Source organism: Abrus precatorius, unplaced genomic scaffold, assembly GCF_003935025.1.
Source record: "Abrus precatorius isolate BTA unplaced genomic scaffold, Abrus_2018 Scaffold0, whole genome shotgun sequence".
NCBI classification, from domain to species: Eukaryota; Viridiplantae; Streptophyta; class Magnoliopsida; order Fabales; family Fabaceae; genus Abrus; species Abrus precatorius.
Window position 1 is genome coordinate 1,032,616 of NW_020874290.1, and position 22,943 is coordinate 1,055,558.

At 31.5% G+C, this 22,943-nt stretch overlaps 6 non-coding genes and 1 pseudogene across 6 annotated transcripts; 2 read left to right on the forward strand and 5 right to left on the reverse strand.

Annotated features, from left to right (window-relative positions):
- LOC113859242 overlaps positions 1-4,303 on the reverse strand; it is an 8,455-nt pseudogene extending 4,152 nt beyond the window's left edge.
- TRNAT-GGU lies at positions 843-914 on the reverse strand. Its single transcript has one exon. It is a non-coding gene; the product is annotated as a tRNA-Thr (tRNA).
- On the forward strand, positions 2,163-2,236 carry TRNAD-GUC. The gene has a single exon. It is a non-coding gene; the product is annotated as a tRNA-Asp (tRNA).
- Positions 4,304-4,889: 586 nt separating the features above from the next.
- Positions 4,890-4,960, reverse strand: TRNAC-GCA. The gene has a single exon. It is a non-coding gene; the product is annotated as a tRNA-Cys (tRNA).
- Positions 4,961-14,370: 9,410 nt separating this feature from the next.
- Positions 14,371-14,442, reverse strand: TRNAT-GGU. Its single transcript has one exon. It is a non-coding gene; the product is annotated as a tRNA-Thr (tRNA).
- Positions 14,443-15,691: 1,249 nt separating this feature from the next.
- TRNAD-GUC lies at positions 15,692-15,765 on the forward strand. The gene has a single exon. It is a non-coding gene; the product is annotated as a tRNA-Asp (tRNA).
- Positions 15,766-18,420: 2,655 nt separating this feature from the next.
- On the reverse strand, positions 18,421-18,491 carry TRNAC-GCA. The gene has a single exon. It is a non-coding gene; the product is annotated as a tRNA-Cys (tRNA).
- Between the last annotated feature and the right edge of the window lie 4,452 nt (positions 18,492-22,943).

The following is a 22,943-nucleotide window of genomic DNA, read 5'->3' on the forward strand; positions in this document are numbered from 1 at the left end:
TTTTGTTGTCTTCTTTGTTCTATTTTTCTCTCTTTCCGATTAAAAAAACTCCAAAGTCTATTTTTTTTTGCGGATCGAGGTAATAAATTCGAAAATTTTATCTATTTACTTTATTTCTTTTTATTCGTCTATCAGATTCTTAAATATTGTATTGAGTTTTATTAATAATAAGAAACTTTAAGTGAAAGTTTTTTTTTCTCACATACATTTCCATTTATTGCCGGAAAAATATCGTATGCATCGATATGAAAAGAAAATATTTGATACGTAAAGACATGATTTGATGGATTTTTTTTCTATTATTTCTATAAAATAGGATATATATTATAGAAATAATAGAAATGTAAATAGATCTTTTCTTGTGTTTGGAAAAAAAGATGTTTAAAATGAAAATGACTTGTTTGTTTGTTGTAACTTGGAATAAGCCCTTCCGCGTGAAGAAAGGGCATAGCAATTTATTCCCTATAGAACCCATAGGAATAAGAAGATTTAATCGGAAATATCGACAGATCCATCAAATTTGAATATCAGAATAGTAGATATAGTTATGATTCAATGGGTTAGGTCCACTTACTTTTTTGATAATCTTTCCTTTTTTTTTTGAAAAGAATAATGTTTCACTTTCTAACTAGAATTACTTTACTATATTCGAATTCATTAGAATAATAAGGATAACCTCTTAAAATTCTAATTAGAATTCATAATTCCATTTTATAATGAAATCCTACGATTCCGTAGTTTTTTTATTACAAATAGAAACTTATTACAAATATCAACAATATCCCTATTCTTCCTTAAACTATGAATATTATTGCTGGTGTTCTCTGAAAAAAAAAGTAAAAAGCCCCTTATCGGATTTGAACCGATGACTTACGCCTTACCATGGCGTTACTCTACCACTGAGTTAAAAGGGCTCCGTTTGATTTCATTACTAAATAAGAAACTAGTCAATATGACTAGTACATCCATTTGTTACTGCATATACTTATTATATAGATGGGATTAGAATATATGTACATAAGTATATATATTTGATTCGCATAACGACTCATCAAGGAACAAAAAATTGGATTTACTTAGTAAATAGAGTCAAGTTAAAAAAAAAATTCAATAACTTGTTGATCCCTATCCTTATTACTTATCTGATTTCCATATTGATTATCGTTTTTTTATTTACCGGCTTAATTTTAACAATGAATGAGAATGAAAGAAATGAAGTTTTAACCCCTCGTCCTTTCCACCAAACTAATCATTCCCGAAAAGTATCTTATCTTTCTTTTCCTTTCTTTCGCATTACTTATCTTTTTTTCTATTTTTTTTTTAATTCACGATTGGAATAAAAAATTTCGAAATCTAAATGATAAATCCAAAAATTCTATGGAATTCTGAAAGATGGAAAAATCCTTTTTTTTGATCGAATCATATCATTTCATTATATTGACAATTTCAAAAAACTGTTCATACTATGAACGTAGTATAATGACGGTCGGGCAAGTATGCCCCCATCGTCTAGTGGTTCAGGACATCTCTCTTTCAAGGAGGCAGCGGGGATTCGACTTCCCCTGGGGGTAGGGTACTACGAAAGGCAGTTAATCATGGATTATCAATAAAGATTGAAATGGATTCTTCCTGTTCCTGGGTCGATGCCCGAGCGGTTAATGGGGACGGACTGTAAATTCGTTGGCAATATGTCTACGCTGGTTCAAATCCAGCTCGGCCCAAGAATTTGCCGATCCACCATGAAATGGCATAACACCCATTTGTTGTTCTCCAGAAATGACTGATCTGCTCTGATACGGAAGAATCAAAATAGGAAACATCTCTAGCGATATTGTTTTTTTCCGTATTACATATTTTTTCTACAAATTCGGATGTTGCTAGTAATCCTGATTCATATCAGGGTTTGTAAGTAGAAAGTCTTAGGAAAAGATTAAAAAAAAAAGACTCTTTTCTCTTTTCATTGATTCATTTTTCAATTGACTTGGCAATAACGAACGGATTACGAGTAATCCGTGTCAATCTCACTAAAGTGCATATCTATATGGATATCAATATATACTATAGTCCGCCTCTTTCAGTTACAGCACAATGGTTCGAATCTAAAATAGAAAAAAGGTTTGAATGAAACCGTAAGAATCTGTATGCTGTACGCTTTTTTCCCTGGGATTGTAGTTCAATTGGTCAGAGCACCGCCCTGTCAAGGCGGAAGCTGCGGGTTCGAGCCCCGTCAGTCCCGATGGATACAAATCCAATAAAAAAGACATCCATTCATCTTGTGTGTGAAAGGGAATAAAAATAACAAACAAAATCTCATTCCTAATAGGGATCCCTCTTGTTTTTTTCTTTTTTCGTCAGAACCTTTACCTTACATTAAACTAAAAAAGAAAGAATAAAAAAGGAAAAGGAATTTTGGATTGCATCAGAAATCTAAATTTTAAATTTGGTATGGATAAAAGATTTTCCTATGTTATACTATTTAATTCTCGACGATGAATCGATTTGATAATTCAGATATTGTTATTCATGATATTGATACGATTTGACATCATTAAAATTTTATACCATTGAATTTACCGACGAAAGATTTATCATCTCTATGGGATTAAATCCCGAATTTTTTATTGGAAATTGAAGAGAAATAAAACATAGAGATTATGGAAGTAAATATTCTCGCATTTATTGCTACTGCATTGTTCATTCTAGTTCCTACTGCCTTTTTACTTATAATTTACGTAAAAACGGTAAGTCAAAGTGAATAATTTCACTTAAACATGACTTTCTTAATTCTTGTCTATGCAATCATTGATTGAAAAAAAATGAAAAAAAAAAAGATTTCAATTTGGAGTCTTAGTCTTAAATGAAATGATCGGACTACAATCAGCAGAATTCTATGAAATCCAGATAGTCTAGTAGAAAGAAATCAAATCTATTTCTTTCTACTAGACTATTATTGTAATATATTCAAGTTTTACTCTCTAAAAAAAAATAGGGTTTAATATAAATCAATCTCCAATATGTATCTTCATATATATAATTTCAATTACATATATGTAAATATATGTAATATACATAACATAGCGTCCCAATTTTTTTTCTTTGTTTCATCTATTTGATTTGTATTGATTCCAATCAATCTGAAATAATTAAAAAGCAACTCTTATTCTTCCGATTACTATTTGTGGATTTCAGATTCTTTTTACAATCCCGGTATCATATTAAAAAAAAGTAGGAATGGGGGTTACACGGTTCCTCATTTTCCATATATAATCTTGGTAAGAGTCGGTTCATCGAAATGGAAATCCTAGGAAAAATTCGGAATAGGAGACAATTTCCTATTATTTTGTATTCCTTTTTTTTTTCAATTATTTTCAAAACACGAATATGGAATTATTCAAATATTTGTTTGATTGAAAGAGTATTTTGGATTTCTATATTATCCATAGAATACATTACACTACTAGACTACAATAGAACTTCGAAATACAGATATATTTTATATTTGAATTCAATTAATTAGTATGAATTAAATACTATAATTCATATAGTTCCAAAATTGAATTCATATAGTTCCAAAATTTCAAAACCCAGCTATAAAATAAAATGGATACTTTGATCCCTTAACTCAATTATTAGTATACTTATAGTCCACTTCTTCCCCATACTACGAGGGAAAGGGAAAATGAAAAAACTACCATTAAAGCAGCCCATGCAAGACTTACTATATCCATGTAAATTTTGTCTCCTATCTCTATAAAAAGGAATCATTTTTTTATTGTTCACAAATATTTCTCTTGTATTTATTTTTCTTTTGTATTATTAACTAATAATATTATAATAAGAATACTATTCTAATATAGAATAAGAATACTATAATAATAGTGAAATTGCTGGTACAAAGTCAAAAAAGGATTCTGGGCTAACACCATTGACGAAAAATTCTATTAAAACATCTAACAAATTCTTATATGATTTTTAGTAAAATCGGAAAACATTAAGTATAAACAAAATATCCAGAAACATCCTTGGAAGTTTTAAGAGAATGAATGTTATTAACAGGTAGGAATAATAAGACCTGGATTTTATCCCCCTATTTCATTAAGTAATTTCATTAAGTAAAAAAAAAAATAGAAAAAAGACAGATTACTTTGCATACTCATACTCTTATTTCCATTCGATCTAATCCTTAGCGTCTCCTGATTCGTTCTCTAAAATAATCGGAGGATAGCCTGCCTATTTAATTCTTTGACTAGAGGTTACCGAAAAGAAAGATTTTCTATTTGATTCTATTTCCATTCGAATCAAATAGAATCAAAAAAAATTTGAAATTTTAATAAATATATATTAAATATTAATATATATATTTATTAAAATAGAACTATTTAAATCAACAAAAAACTATTTATATTTATATATATACTTATATATATATATAAATTAAATAAATAAAATATATAAATTAAATAAAAAAAAAGCCAATTAGCTATTCAATCTAACTAATCTAACTAATATTGAATAAATGCGGAAGCACTCATATACTTTACATCAGTCTGTATGCAAGGTTTTTCTTCCGCCCCTTCTCCAACTAAAAATGGAATTAGATTCCCTGTCCGACCTATCCTTATCCAATCTAATTCAAGACCCAGTCAGTAGACGGACACTACAATAGTAGTGGATTGAAACGACTATTATTTCAACATTTATCGATTCCTTTTCACTACTGGAATCTTTCCTTCAATCCGAGACGAAAAGATTTACAGCATTTTTTGGAACAAACCTTAGAATTTAGAATAAAACAAGTTTCAAGAGTCCTTTTCCTCCGCTTGCTTCTGCTGGAAAAAAAAATTTCTATCAAAAAAACGTAATACACTATTTCAAATCTCTTGTCGATCAGGCGACACCCGGATTTGAACTGGGGAAAAAGGATTTGCAGTCCCCCGCCTTACCACTCGGCCATGCCGCCAAAACTAAAATCGAAAAAACTAATATATATATATATATGAATATATGAGAATTCCCACTTTCCCCAAAAAAGGAGGATTCTATACTTCTTTTTTTTATGCTTGTATTTTAAATTTGGTTTTCTTTGATCCCATTCTTAAAAAAAAAAGAAAAAAATCTCGGGACAAATCGCAACCGTTAACTATAAATTTCTGAACGATTCTTGAAAATTTGGATCTAAGATGTTTTTTTTTCTTAATGAGATAAGAAAATCGAAATTGATACATAACCAATCAATCTTTTTTGAAAAAAAAACTTTCCCTATTTCAATTATAACAGCAACTGTCAATATATGTAAACCCTAGAACATAAATTTTCATTGTTACACAAATATTATCTAATTGGATATCTTATCCATATATAATATATATACTATAGGGAATTTTCAAGAAATTCTCGTGCTTCCCCCTTTTTATAGATTGAATAGAAAATAAAAAATGAACATGACATGTCATGTGCTTTCCCGAACGTGCAATAAAGTAATAAAGATATCTATCTATCTATAGATAGATAGATAGAGTTGGAGTTAGATCTACGTATGTTTAATAAATACAAGCCTTATTACACACTCTAATCGTATTCTCCTATTCTAAAAAAATAGGTAAAAATTTCTCTCTTTTCTGCGAATTCAAATTCTTTTTTAAACAATTAAAAAGGTTAAGTGCTAAAAAAATCAATTCTATATTGTTTCTGATTATTCGATTAGATCTTTATCTCAGCGAGCAGAGCAAATCCCGAATTGATTTTTTTCGGGTATCAAATCAAATTGGAATATGTAATATCAGAATAATGGTATAAATGGAATCTATTTTTTTTTTTTTTGATATGCCTTAAAAAACCCGAAAATGAAAGTGGAATTATTCAATTCGTTTCCATTTTTCTATTTATATTCGAATTTCGATTCTATCTGTTTGTTTTGTTGCAAATTCATAGTTGAGTATAAAATCATATTTTATTTATTCTTCTTTTCATAATAGGTATTTCATACACAGGGTTAGGTAAAATTTCATGTAATTCAGTAAAAAGAAAAAGAACAGAAATTCCATTTTTGCTAAATCTATTCATGTGATTTGAGAAAGAATGACAGCAAATCGTGGGATATTTTTCTATAAAATTCACGGGGAAATTGAAAATGCTTGAGGTTGGAAATGAGGGACTGTCTGCACTACCCGGGTTGAATCAGATACAATTTGAAGGATTTTGTAGGTTCATTGATCGGGGGTTAACAGAAGGACTTTTTAAGTTTCCAAAAATTGAGGATACAGATCAAGAAATGGAATTTCAATTATTTGTGGAAAAATATCAATTGTTAGAACCCTTGATAAACGAAAAAGATGCCGTATATGAATCGCTTACATATTCCTCTGAATTATATGTATCCGCAGGATTAATTTGGAAAAGCAGTAGGGACATACAAGAACAAACTATTTTTATTGGAAACATTCCTCTAATGAATTCCCTGGGAACTTTTATAGTAAATGGAATATACAGAATTGTAATCAATCAAATATTGCAAAGCCCTGGTATCTATTACCGATCAGAATTGGATCATAACGGAATTTCGGTCTATACTGGCACCATAATATCAGATTGGGGGGGGAGATTAGAATTAGAGATTGATAGAAAAGCAAGGATATGGGCTCGTGTGAGTAGAAAACAGAAAATATCTATTCTAGTTCTATCATCAGCTATGGGTTCGAATTTAAACGAAATTCTAGGGAATGTTTGTTATCCTGAAATTTTCGTGTCTTTCTTGAATGATAAGGAGAAAAAAAAAATCGGGTCAAAAGAAAATGCCATTTTGGAGTTTTATCGACAATTTGCTTGTGTAGGTGGAGATCCAGTATTTTCTGAATCTTTATGTAAAGAATTACAAAAAAAATTTTTTCAACAAAGATGTGAATTAGGAAGGATTGGTCGACGAAATATGAACCAAAAGCTGAATCTTGATATACCTCAGAACAATACATTTTTGTTACCGCGAGATATATTGACAGCTACGGATCATTTGATTGGAATGAAATTTGGAATGGGTACACTTGACGATATAAATCATTTGAAAAATAAACGTATTCGTTCTGTAGCAGATCTATTACAAGATCAATTTGGATTGGCCCTGGTTCGTTTAGAAAATATGGTTAGAGGAACTATATGTGGAGCAATTAGACATAAATTGATACCGACTCCTCAGAATTTGGTGACTTCAACTCCATTAACAACTACTTATGAATCCTTTTTTGGATTACATCCATTATCTCAAGTTTTAGATCAAACCAATCCATTGACCCAAATAGTTCATGGGAGAAAATTGAGTTATTTGGGCCCTGGAGGATTGACAGGGCGAACTGCTAGTTTTCGGATACGAGATATCCATCCTAGTCACTATGGACGTATTTGTCCAATTGACACATCTGAAGGAATCAATGTTGGACTTATTGGATCCCTCGCAATTCATGCGAGGATTGGTAGTTGGGGGTCTATAGAAAGTCCATTTTATGAAATCTCTGAGAGATCCAAAAGAATACGCATGTTTTATTTATCACCAAATAGAGATGAATACTATATGGTAACAACAGGAAATTCTTTGGCACTAAATCGAGATATTCAGGAAGAACAGATTGTTCCAGCTCGATACCGTCAAGAATTTCTTACTATTGCATGGGAACAGGTTCATCTTCGAGGTATTTTTCCCTTCCAATATTTTTCTATTGGAGCTTCCCTCATTCCTTTTATCGAGCATAATGATGCGAATCGAGCTTTAATGAGTTCTAATATGCAACGTCAAGCAGTTCCGCTTTCTCGGTCCGAAAAATGCATTGTTGGAACTGGATTGGAACGCCAAGTTGCTTTAGATTCTGGGGTTTCCGCTATAGCCGAATACGAGGGAAACGTCATTTATCCCGATACTGACAAGATCATTTTTGTTGGAAATGGGGTTACTCTAAGCATTCCATTAACTATATATCAACGTTCCAACAAAAATACTTGCATGCATCAAAAACCCCAGGTTCAGCAAGGTAAATACATAAAAAGGGGACAAATTTTAGCGGATGGTGCCTCTACAGTTGGTGGCGAACTCGCTTTGGGAAAAAACGTATTTGTAGCTTATATGCCATGGGAAGGTTACAATTCTGAGGATGCTGTACTCATTAGTGAGCGTTTGGTCTATGAAGATATTTTTACTTCTTTTCACATACGGAAATATGAAATTCAGACTCATATGACAAGCCAGGGTTCTGAAAGAATCACTAATCAAATTCCGCACCTAGAAGCCCATTTACTCCGAAATTTAGACAAAAATGGAATTGTGATCCTGGGATCTTGGGTCGAAACGGGCGATATTTTAGTGGGTAAATTAACGCCTCAAATGGCGAAAGAATCCTCGTATTCCCCGGAAGATAGATTATTACGAGCTATACTTGGCATTCAGGTATCCACCTCAAAGGAAACTTGTCTAAAACTACCTATAGGCGGTAGGGGTCGAGTTATTGATGTGAGATGGATCCAAAAAAAAGGGGGTTCCAGTTATAATCCAGAAATGATTGGTATATATATATTACAGAAACGTGAAATTAAAGTAGGCGATAAAGTGGCCGGGAGACATGGAAATAAGGGTATCGTTTCAAAGATTTTGTCTAGACAGGATATGCCTTATTTGCAAGACGGAAGATCCGTTGATATGGTCTTCAATCCATTAGGGGTACCTTCACGAATGAATGTAGGACAGATATTTGAATCCTCACTCGGGTTAGCGGGAAGTATGCTAGATAGACATTATCGAATAGCACCTTTTGATGAAAGATATGAACAAGAGGCTTCGAGAAAACTAGTGTTTTCTGAATTATATGAAGCCAGTAAACAAACATCGAATCCATGGATATTTGAACCCGAGGATCCGGGAAAAAGCAGAATATTTGATGGAAGAACAGGGAATTCTTTTAAAAAGCCTGTTCTAATGGGAAAGCCTTATATCTTGAAATTAATTCATCAAGTTGATGATAAAATACATGGACGTTCCAGTGGACATTATGCACTTGTTACGCAACAACCCCTTAGAGGAAGGGCCAAACGGGGAGGACAACGGGTAGGCGAAATGGAAGTTTGGGCCCTGGAGGGATTTGGTGTTGCTCATATGTTACAAGAGATGCTTACTTATAAATCGGATCATATTAAAGCTCGCCAAGAAGTACTCGGTACTACGATCATTGGAGGAACAATACCTAAACCTACGGATGCTCCAGAATCTTTTCGATTGCTCGTTCGAGAACTACGATCTTTGGTTATGGAACTGAATCATTTCCTTGTATCTGAGAAGAACTTCCGGATTTATAGGAAGGAAGCTTAATTGAACTGAATCAGAATTTTTATTCTATGATTGATCAGTATAAACATCAACAACTCCGAATTGGATCAGTTTCTCCTCAACAAATAAGTGCTTGGGCAAAAAAAATCCTACCTAATGGAGAGATAGTTGGGGAGGTAAAAAAACCCTATACTTTTCATTACAAAACCAATAAGCCTGAAAAAGATGGATTATTTTGTGAAAGAATTTTTGGGCCTATAAAAAGTGGGATTTGTGCTTGTGGAAATTATCGAGTAATCAGAGATAAAAAGGACGATCCCAAATTTTGTGAACAATGCGGAGTAGAATTTATTGATTCTCGGATACGTAGATATCAAATGGGCTATATAAAACTGGCATGCCTAGTAACTCATGTGTGGTATTTGAAACGGCTTCCTAGTTAGTTTTAATATAAACATATCTCCAATATGTATCTTCATGTTATATATTCAATTACATATATGTAATATAATGTATATAACATAACATAGCGTCCCATTTTTTTTCTTTGTTTCACTAATATTTGATTTGTATTGATCCAATCAATCTGAATAATTAAAAAGCAACTCTTTATTTCTTCCGATTACTATTTGTGGATTTCAGATTCTTTTTACAATCCCGGTATCATAATAAAAAAGTAGGATGGGGGTTACAGGTTCCTCATTTTCCATATTATAATCTTGGTAAGAGTCGGTTCATCGAAATGGAAATCCAGGAAAAATTCGGAATAGAGGAGACATTTCCTATTATTTTGTATTCCTTTTTTTTTTCAATTATTTTCAAAACACGAATATGGAATTATTCAAATATTTGTTTGATTGAAAGAGTATTTTGGATTTCTATATTATCCATAGAATACATTACACTACTAGACTACAATAGAACTTCGAAATACAGATATATTTTATATTTGAATTCAATTAATTAGTATGAATTAAATACTATAATTCATATAGTTCCAAAATTGAATTCATATAGTTCCAAAATTTCAAAACCCAGCTATAAAATTAAATGGATACTTTGATCCCTTAACTCAATTATTAGTATACTTATAGTCCACTTCTTCCCCATACTACGAGGGAAAGGGAAAATGAAAAAACTACCATTAAAGCAGCCCATGCAAGACTTACTATATCCATGTAAATTTTGTCTCCTATCTCTATAAAAAGGAATCATTTTTTTATTGTTCACAAATATTTCTCTTGTATTTATTTTTCTTTTGTATTATTAACTAATAATATTATAATAAGAATACTATTCTAATATAGAATAAGAATACTATAATAATAGTGAAATTGCTGGTACAAAGTCAAAAAAGGATTCTGGGCTAACACCATTGACGAAAAATTCTATTAAAACATCTAACAAATTCTTATATGATTTTTAGTAAAATCGGAAAACATTAAGTATAAACAAAATATCCAGAAACATCCTTGGAAGTTTTAAGAGAATGAATGTTATTAACAGGTAGGAATAATAAGACCTGGATTTTATCCCCCCTATTTCATTAAGTAATTTCATTAAGTAAAAAAAAAAATAGAAAAAAGACAGATTACTTTGCATACTCATACTCTTATTTCCATTCGATCTAATCCTTAGCGTCTCCTGATTCGTTCTCTAAAATAATCGGAGGATAGCCTGCCTATTTAATTCTTTGACTAGAGGTTACCGAAAAGAAAGATTTTCTATTTGATTCTATTTCCATTCGAATCAAATAGAATCAAAAAAAATTTGAAATTTTAATAAATATATATTAAATATTAATATATATATTTATTAAAATAGAACTATTTAAATCAACAAAAAACTATTTATATTTATATATATACTTATATATATATATAAATTAAATAAATAAAATATATAAATTAAATAAAAAAAAAGCCAATTAGCTATTCAATCTAACTAATCTAACTAATATTGAATAAATGCGGAAGCACTCATATACTTTACATCAGTCTGTATGCAAGGTTTTTCTTCCGCCCCTTCTCCAACTAAAAATGGAATTAGATTCCCTGTCCGACCTATCCTTATCCAAATCTAATTCAAGACCCAGTCAGTAGACGGACACTACAATAGTAGTCGATTGAAAACGACTATTATTTAAACATTTATCGATTCCTTTTTCACTACTGGAATCTTTCCTTCAATCGAGACGAAAAGATTTACAGCATTTTTTGGAACAAACCTTGAGAATTTAGAAATAAAACAAGTTTCAAGAGTTCCTTTTCCTCCGCTTGTTTTCTGCTGGAAAAAAAAATTTCTATCAAAAAAACGTAATACACTATTTCAAATCTCTTGTCGATCAGGCGACACCCGGATTTGAAACTGGGGAAAAAGGATTTGCAGTCCCCGCCTTACCACTCGGCCATGCCGCCAAAACTAAAATCGAAAAAACTAATATATATATATATATGAATATATGAGAATTCCCACTTTCCCAAAAAGGAGGATTCTATACTTCTTTTTTTTATGCTTGTATTTTAAATTTGGTTTTCTTTGATCCCATTCTTAAAAAAAAAAAGAAAAAAATTCGGACAAATCGCAACCGTTAACTATAAATTTTCTGAACGATCTTGAAAATTTGGATCTAAGATGTTTTTTTTTTCTTAATGAGATAAGAAAATCGAATTGATACATAACCAATCAATCTTTTTTGAAAAAAAAACCTTTCCCTATTTAATTATAACAGCAACTGTCAATATATGTAAACCCTAGAACTAAATTTTCATTGTTACAAACAATTATACTAATTGGATATCTTATCCATATATAATATATATACTATAGGGAATTTTCAAAGAATTCTCCGTGCTCCCCTTTTTTATAGATTGAATGAGAAATAAAAAATGAACATGACATGTCATGTGCTTTCCGAACGTGCAATAAAGTAATAAAGTATCTATCTATCTAAATGGAAGATAGATAGAGTTGGAGTTAGATCTACGTATGTTTAATAAATACAAGCCTTATTTACACACTCTAATCGTATTCTACTCCTATTCTAAAAAAATAGGTAAAAATTCTCTCTTTTTCTGCGAATTCAAATTCTTTTTTAAAAATTTAAAAAAGGTTGTGCTAAAAAAATCAATTTCTATATTGTTCTGATTATTCGATTAGATCTTTATCTCAAGCGAGCAGAGCAAATCCCGAATTGATTTTTTTCGGGTATCAAATCAAATTGGAATAGTGCTAATATCAGAATAATGGATAATGGAATCTATTTTTTTTTTTTTTTGATATGCCTTAAAAACCCGAAAATGAAAGTGGAATTATCAATTCCTTTCCATTTTTCTATTTATTATTCGAATTTCGATTCTATCTGTTTTGTTTTGTTGTCAAATTCATAGTTGAGTATAAAATCATATTTTTATTTATTCTCTTTTCATAATAGGTATTTCATACACAGGGTAGGTAAAATTTCATGTAATTCAGTAAAAAAGAAAAAAGAACAGAAATTCCATTTTGCTAAATCTATTCATGTGATTTGAGAAAGAATGACAGCAAAATCGTGGGATATTTTTTCTATAAAATTCACGGGGAAATTGAAAATGTTGAGTTGGAAATGAGGGACTGTCTGCACTACCCGGGTTGAATCAGATAATCAATTTGAAGGATTTTGTGGTTCATTGATCGGGGGTTAACAGAAGGACTTTTTAAGTTTCAAAAATTGAGAGATACGATCAAGAAAATGGAATTTCAATTATTGTGGTGGAAAAAATATCAATTGTTAGAACCCTTGATAAAACGAAAAAGATGCCGTATATGAATCGCTTACATATCTCTCGAAATTATATGTATCGCAGGATTAATTTGGAAAAGCAGTAGGGACATACAAGAACAAACTATTTATTGGAAAACATTCCTCTAATGAATTCCCTGGGAACTTTTTAAGTAAATGGAATATACAGAATTGTAAATCAATCAATATTGCAAAGCCCTGGTTATTAATTACCGATCAGAATTGGATCATTAACGGAAATTTCGGTCTATAACTGGCACCATAAATATCAGATTGGGGGGGAGATTAGATAGAGATTGATAGAAAAGCAAGGATATGGGCTCGTTGGAGTAGAAAAACAGAAAATATCATTCTAGTTCTATCATCAGCTATGGGTTGAATTTAAACGAAAATTCTAGTGAAATGTTTGTTATCCTGAATTTTCGTGTCTTTCTTGAATGATAAGGAAAAAAAAAAATCGGTCAAAAGAAAATGCCATTTTGGAGTTTTATCGAACAATTTGCTTGTGTAGGTGGAGATCCAGTATTTTTCTGAATCTTTATGTAAAAGATTACAAAAAAAATTTTTTCAACAAAGATGTGAATTAGGAAGGATTGGGTCGAACGAAATATGAACGCAAAAGCTGATCTTGATTATACCTCAGAACAATACATTTTGTTACCAGCGAGATATATTGACAGCTAACGGATCATTTGATTTGGAATGAATTTGGAATGGGTACACTTGACGAATAAAAATCATTGTGAAAATAACGTATTCGTTCTGTTAAGCAGATCTATCATACAAGATCAAATTTGGGATTGGCCTGGTTCGTTTAGAAAATATGGTTAAGGAACTTATATGTGAGCAATTAGACAAAATGATACCGATCCTCAGAATTTGGTGACTTCAACTCCATTAACAACTATTATGAATCCTTTTTGGAATTACAAGATTTAATCGGAAATATCGACAGATCCATCAAATTTGAATATCAGAATAGTAGATATAGTTATGATTCAATGGGTTAGGTCCACTTACTTTTTTGATAATCTTTCCTTTTTTTTTTGAAAAGAATAATGTTTCACTTTCTAACTAGAATTACTTTACTATATTCGAATTCATTAGAATAATAAGGATAACCTCTTAAAATTCTAATTAGAATTCATAATTCCATTTTATAATGAAATCCTACGATTCCGTAGTTTTTTTATTACAAATAGAAACTTATTACAAATATCAACAATATCCCTATTCTTCCTTAAACTATGAATATTATTGCTGGTGTTCTCTGAAAAAAAAAGTAAAAAGCCCCTTATCGGATTTGAACCGATGACTTACGCCTTACCATGGCGTTACTCTACCACTGAGTTAAAAGGGCTCCGTTTGATTTCATTACTAAATAAGAAACTAGTCAATATGACTAGTACATCCATTTGTTACTGCATATACTTATTATATAGATGGGATTAGAATATATGTACATAAGTATATATATTTGATTCGCATAACGACTCATCAAGGAACAAAAAATTGGATTTACTTAGTAAATAGAGTCAAGTTAAAAAAAAAATTCAATAACTTGTTGATCCCTATCCTTATTACTTATCTGATTTCCATATTGATTATCGTTTTTTTTATTTACCGGCTTAATTTTAACAATGAATGAGAATGAAAGAAATGAAGTTTTAACCCCTCGTCCTTTCCACCAAACTAATCATTCCCGAAAAGTATCTTATCTTTCTTTTCCTTTCTTTCGCATTACTTATCTTTTTTTCTATTTTTTTTTTAATTCACGATTGGAATAAAAAATTTCGAAATCTAAATGATAAATCCAAAAATTCTATGGAATTCTGAAAGATGGAAAAATCCTTTTTTTTGATCGAATCATATCATTTCATTATATTGACAATTTCAAAAAACTGTTCATACTATGAACGTAGTATAATGACGGTCGGGCAAGTATGCCCCCATCGTCTAGTGGTTCAGGACATCTCTCTTTCAAGGAGGCAGCGGGGATTCGACTTCCCCTGGGGGTAGGGTACTACGAAAGGCAGTTAATCATGGATTATCAATAAAGATTGAAATGGATTCTTCCTGTTCCTGGGTCGATGCCCGAGCGGTTAATGGGGACGGACTGTAAATTCGTTGGCAATATGTCTACGCTGGTTCAAATCCAGCTCGGCCCAAGAATTTGCCGATCCACCATGAAATGGCATAACACCCATTTGTTGTTCTCCAGAAATGACTGATCTGCTCTGATACGGAAGAATCAAAATAGGAAACATCTCTAGCGATATTGTTTTTTTCCGTATTACATATTTTTTCTACAAATTCGGATGTTGCTAGTAATCCTGATTCATATCAGGGTTTGTAAGTAGAAAGTCTTAGGAAAAGATTAAAAAAAAAAGACTCTTTTCTCTTTTCATTGATTCATTTTTCAATTGACTTGGCAATAACGAACGGATTACGAGTAATCCGTGTCAATCTCACTAAAGTGCATATCTATATGGATATCAATATATACTATAGTCCGCCTCTTTCAGTTACAGCACAATGGTTCGAATCTAAAATAGAAAAAAGGTTTGAATGAAACCGTAAGAATCTGTATGCTGTACGCTTTTTTCCCTGGGATTGTAGTTCAATTGGTCAGAGCACCGCCCTGTCAAGGCGGAAGCTGCGGGTTCGAGCCCCGTCAGTCCCGATGGATACAAATCCAATAAAAAAGACATCCATTCATCTTGTGTGTGAAAGGGAATAAAAATAACAAACAAAATCTCATTCCTAATAGGGATCCCTCTTGTTTTTTTCTTTTTTCGTCAGAACCTTTACCTTACATTAAACTAAAAAAGAAAGAATAAAAAAGGAAAAGGAATTTTGGATTGCATCAGAAATCTAAATTTTAAATTTGGTATGGATAAAAGATTTTCCTATGTTATACTATTTAATTCTCGACGATGAATCGATTTGATAATTCAGATATTGTTATTCATGATATTGATACGATTTGACATCATTAAAATTTTATACCATTGAATTTACCGACGAAAGATTTATCATCTCTATGGGATTAAATCCCGAATTTTTTATTGGAAATTGAAGAGAAATAAAACATAGAGATTATGGAAGTAAATATTCTCGCATTTATTGCTACTGCATTGTTCATTCTAGTTCCTACTGCCTTTTTACTTATAATTTACGTAAAAACGGTAAGTCAAAGTGAATAATTTCACTTAAACATGACTTTCTTAATTCTTGTCTATGCAATCATTGATTGAAAAAAAATGAAAAAAAAAAAAGATTTCAATTTGGAGTCTTAGTCTTAAATGAAATGATCGGACTACAATCAGCAGAATTCTATGAAATCCAGATAGTCTAGTAGAAAGAAATCAAATCTATTTCTTTCTACTAGACTATTATTGTAATATATTCAAGTTTTACTCTCTAAAAAAAAATAGGGTTTAATATAAATCAATCTCCAATATGTATCTTCATATATATAATTTCAATTACATATATGTAAATATATGTAATATACATAACATAGCGTCCCAATTTTTTTTCTTTGTTTCATCTATTTGATTTGTATTGATTCCAATCAATCTGAAATAATTAAAAAGCAACTCTTATTCTTCCGATTACTATTTGTGGATTTCAGATTCTTTTTACAATCCCGGTATCATATTAAAAAAAAGTAGGAATGGGGGTTACACGGTTCCTCATTTTCCATATATAATCTTGGTAAGAGTCGGTTCATCGAAATGGAAATCCTAGGAAAAATTCGGAATAGGAGACAATTTCCTATTATTTTGTATTCCTTTTTTTTTTCAATTATTTTCAAAACACGAATATGGAATTATTCAAATATTTGTTTGATTGAAAGAGTATTTTGGATTTCTATATTATCCATAGAATACATTACACTACTAGACTACAATAGAACTTCGAAATACAGATATATTTTATATTTGAATTCAATTAATTAGTATGAATTAAATACTATAATTCATATAGTTCCAAAATTGAATTCATATAGTTCCAAAATTTCAAAACCCAGCTATAAAATAAAATGGATACTTTGATCCCTTAACTCAATTATTAGTATACTTATAGTCCACTTCTTCCCCATACTACGAGGGAAAGGGAAAATGAAAAAACTACCATTAAAGCAGCCCATGCAAGACTTACTATATCCATGTAAATTTTGTCTCCTATCTCTATAAAAAGGAATCATTTTTTTATTGTTCACAAATATTTCTCTTGTATTTATTTTTCTTTTGTATTATTAACTAATAATATTATAATAAGAATACTATTCTAATATAGAATAAGAATACTATAATAATAGTGAAATTGCTGGTACAAAGTCAAAAAAGGATTCTGGGCTAACACCATTGACGAAAAATTCTATTAAAACATCTAACAAATTCTTATATGATTTTTAGTAAAATCGGAAAACATTAAGTATAAACAAAATATCCAGAAACATCCTTGGAAGTTTTAAGAGAATGAATGTTATTAACAGGTAGGAATAATAAGACCTGGATTTTATCCCCCCTATTTCATTAAGTAATTTCATTAAGTAAAAAAAAAAATAGAAAAAAGACAGATTACTTTGCATACTCATACTCTTATTTCCATTCGATCTAATCCTTAGCGTCTCCTGATTCGTTCTCTAAAATAATCGGAGGATAGCCTGCCTATTTAATTCTTTGACTAGAGGTTACCGAAAAGAAAGATTTTCTATTTGATTCTATTTCCATTCGAATCAAATAGAATCAAAAAAAATTTGAAATTTTAATAAATATATATTAAATATTAATATATATATTTATTAAAATAGAACTATTTAAATCAACAAAAAACTATTTATATTTATATATATACTTATATATATATATAAATTAAATAAATAAAATATATAAATTAAATAAAAAAAAAGCCAATTAGCTATTCAATCTAACTAATCTAACTAATATTGAATAAATGCGGAAGCACTCATATACTTTACATCAGTCTGTATGCAAGGTTTTTCTTCCGCCCCTTCTCCAACTAAAAATGGAATTAGATTCCCTGTCCGACCTATCCTTATCCAATCTAATTCAAGACCCAGTCAGTAGACGGACACTACAATAGTAGTGGATTGAAACGACTATTATTTCAACATTTATCGATTCCTTTTCACTACTGGAATCTTTCCTTCAATCCGAGACGAAAAGATTTACAGCATTTTTTGGAACAAACCTTAGAATTTAGAATAAAACAAGTTTCAAGAGTCCTTTTCCTCCGCTTGCTTCTGCTGGAAAAAAAAATTTCTATCAAAAAAACGTAATACACTATTTCAAATCTCTTGTCGATCAGGCGACACCCGGATTTGAACTGGGGAAAAAGGATTTGCAGTCCCCCGCCTTACCACTCGGCCATGCCGCCAAAACTAAAATCGAAAAAACTAATATATATATATATATGAATATATGAGAATTCCCACTTTCCCCAAAAAAGGAGGATTCTATACTTCTTTTTTTTATGCTTGTATTTTAAATTTGGTTTTCTTTGATCCCATTCTTAAAAAAAAAAGAAAAAAATCTCGGGACAAATCGCAACCGTTAACTATAAATTTCTGAACGATTCTTGAAAATTTGGATCTAAGATGTTTTTTTTTCTTAATGAGATAAGAAAATCGAAATTGATACATAACCAATCAATCTTTTTTGAAAAAAAAACTTTCCCTATTTCAATTATAACAGCAACTGTCAATATATGTAAACCCTAGAACATAAATTTTCATTGTTACACAAATATTATCTAATTGGATATCTTATCCATATATAATATATATACTATAGGGAATTTTCAAGAAATTCTCGTGCTTCCCCCTTTTTATAGATTGAATAGAAAATAAAAAATGAACATGACATGTCATGTGCTTTCCCGAACGTGCAATAAAGTAATAAAGATATCTATCTATCTATAGATAGATAGATAGAGTTGGAGTTAGATCTACGTATGTTTAATAAATACAAGCCTTATTACACACTCTAATCGTATTCTCCTATTCTAAAAAAAATAGGTAAAAATTTCTCTCTTTTCTGCGAATTCAAATTCTTTTTTAAACAATTAAAAAGGTTAAGTGCTAAAAAAATCAATTCTATATTGTTTCTGATTATTCGATTAGATCTTTATCTCAGCGAGCAGAGCAAATCCCGAATTGATTTTTTTCGGGTATCAAATCAAATTGGAATATGTAATATCAGAATAATGGTATAAATGGAATCTATTTTTTTTTTTTTTGATATGCCTTAAAAAACCCGAAAATGAAAGTGGAATTATTCAATTCGTTTCCATTTTTCTATTTATATTCGAATTTCGATTCTATCTGTTTGTTTTGTTGCAAATTCATAGTTGAGTATAAAATCATATTTTATTTATTCTTCTTTTCATAATAGGTATTTCATACACAGGGTTAGGTAAAATTTCATGTAATTCAGTAAAAAGAAAAAGAACAGAAATTCCATTTTTGCTAAATCTATTCATGTGATTTGAGAAAGAATGACAGCAAATCGTGGGATATTTTTCTATAAAATTCACGGGGAAATTGAAAATGCTTGAGGTTGGAAATGAGGGACTGTCTGCACTACCCGGGTTGAATCAGATACAATTTGAAGGATTTTGTAGGTTCATTGATCGGGGGTTAACAGAAGGACTTTTTAAGTTTCCAAAAATTGAGGATACAGATCAAGAAATGGAATTTCAATTATTTGTGGAAAAATATCAATTGTTAGAACCCTTGATAAACGAAAAAGATGCCGTATATGAATCGCTTACATATTCCTCTGAATTATATGTATCCGCAGGATTAATTTGGAAAAGCAGTAGGGACATACAAGAACAAACTATTTTTATTGGAAACATTCCTCTAATGAATTCCCTGGGAACTTTTATAGTAAATGGAATATACAGAATTGTAATCAATCAAATATTGCAAAGCCCTGGTATCTATTACCGATCAGAATTGGATCATAACGGAATTTCGGTCTATACTGGCACCATAATATCAGATTGGGGGGGGAGATTAGAATTAGAGATTGATAGAAAAGCAAGGATATGGGCTCGTGTGAGTAGAAAACAGAAAATATCTATTCTAGTTCTATCATCAGCTATGGGTTCGAATTTAAACGAAATTCTAGGGAATGTTTGTTATCCTGAAATTTTCGTGTCTTTCTTGAATGATAAGGAGAAAAAAAAAATCGGGTCAAAAGAAAATGCCATTTTGGAGTTTTATCGACAATTTGCTTGTGTAGGTGGAGATCCAGTATTTTCTGAATCTTTATGTAAAGAATTACAAAAAAAATTTTTTCAACAAAGATGTGAATTAGGAAGGATTGGTCGACGAAATATGAACCAAAAGCTGAATCTTGATATACCTCAGAACAATACATTTTTGTTACCGCGAGATATATTGACAGCTACGGATCATTTGATTGGAATGAAATTTGGAATGGGTACACTTGACGATATAAATCATTTGAAAAATAAACGTATTCGTTCTGTAGCAGATCTATTACAAGATCAATTTGGATTGGCCCTGGTTCGTTTAGAAAATATGGTTAGAGGAACTATATGTGGAGCAATTAGACATAAATTGATACCGACTCCTCAGAATTTGGTGACTTCAACTCCATTAACAACTACTTATGAATCCTTTTTTGGATTACATCCATTATCTCAAGTTTTAGATCAAACCAATCCATTGACCCAAATAGTTCATGGGAGAAAATTGAGTTATTTGGGCCCTGGAGGATTGACAGGGCGAACTGCTAGTTTTCGGATACGAGATATCCATCCTAGTCACTATGGACGTATTTGTCCAATTGACACATCTGAAGGAATCAATGTTGGACTTATTGGATCCCTCGCAATTCATGCGAGGATTGGTAGTTGGGGGTCTATAGAAAGTCCATTTTATGAAATCTCTGAGAGATCCAAAAGAATACGCATGTTTTATTTATCACCAAATAGAGATGAATACTATATGGTAACAACAGGAAATTCTTTGGCACTAAATCGAGATATTCAGGAAGAACAGATTGTTCCAGCTCGATACCGTCAAGAATTTCTTACTATTGCATGGGAACAGGTTCATCTTCGAGGTATTTTTCCCTTCCAATATTTTTCTATTGGAGCTTCCCTCATTCCTTTTATCGAGCATAATGATGCGAATCGAGCTTTAATGAGTTCTAATATGCAACGTCAAGCAGTTCCGCTTTCTCGGTCCGAAAAATGCATTGTTGGAACTGGATTGGAACGCCAAGTTGCTTTAGATTCTGGGGTTTCCGCTATAGCCGAATACGAGGGAAACGTCATTTATCCCGATACTGACAAGATCATTTTTGTTGGAAATGGGGTTACTCTAAGCATTCCATTAACTATATATCAACGTTCCAACAAAAATACTTGCATGCATCAAAAACCCCAGGTTCAGCAAGGTAAATACATAAAAAGGGGACAAATTTTAGCGGATGGTGCCTCTACAGTTGGTGGCGAACTCGCTTTGGGAAAAAACGTATTTGTAGCTTATATGCCATGGGAAGGTTACAATTCTGAGGATGCTGTACTCATTAGTGAGCGTTTGGTCTATGAAGATATTTTTACTTCTTTTCACATACGGAAATATGAAATTCAGACTCATATGACAAGCCAGGGTTCTGAAAGAATCACTAATCAAATTCCGCACCTAGAAGCCCATTTACTCCGAAATTTAGACAAAAATGGAATTGTGATCCTGGGATCTTGGGTCGAAACGGGCGATATTTTAGTGGGTAAATTAACGCCTCAAATGGCGAAAGAATCCTCGTATTCCCCGGAAGATAGATTATTACGAGCTATACTTGGCATTCAGGTATCCACCTCAAAGGAAACTTGTCTAAAACTACCTATAGGCGGTAGGGGTCGAGTTATTGATGTGAGATGGATCCAAAAAAAAGGGGGTTCCAGTTATAATCCAGAAATGATTGGTATATATATATTACAGAAACGTGAAATTAAAGTAGGCGATAAAGTGGCCGGGAGACATGGAAATAAGGGTATCGTTTCAAAGATTTTGTCTAGACAGGATATGCCTTATTTGCAAGACGGAAGATCCGTTGATATGGTCTTCAATCCATTAGGGGTACCTTCACGAATGAATGTAGGACAGATATTTGAATCCTCACTCGGGTTAGCGGGAAGTATGCTAGATAGACATTATCGAATAGCACCTTTTGATGAAAGATATGAACAAGAGGCTTCGAGAAAACTAGTGTTTTCTGAATTATATGAAGCCAGTAAACAAACATCGAATCCATGGATATTTGAACCCGAGGATCCGGGAAAAAGCAGAATATTTGATGGAAGAACAGGGAATTCTTTTAAAAAGCCTGTTCTAATGGGAAAGCCTTATATCTTGAAATTAATTCATCAAGTTGATGATAAAATACATGGACGTTCCAGTGGACATTATGCACTTGTTACGCAACAACCCCTTAGAGGAAGGGCCAAACGGGGAGGACAACGGGTAGGCGAAATGGAAGTTTGGGCCCTGGAGGGATTTGGTGTTGCTCATATGTTACAAGAGATGCTTACTTATAAATCGGATCATATTAAAGCTCGCCAAGAAGTACTCGGTACTACGATCATTGGAGGAACAATACCTAAACCTACGGATGCTCCAGAATCTTTTCGATTGCTCGTTCGAGAACTACGATCTTTGGTTATGGAACTGAATCATTTCCTTGTATCTGAGAAGAACTTCCGGATTTATAGGAAGGAAGCTTAATTGAACTGAATCAGAATTTTTATTCTATGATTGATCAGTATAAACATCAACAACTCCGAATTGGATCA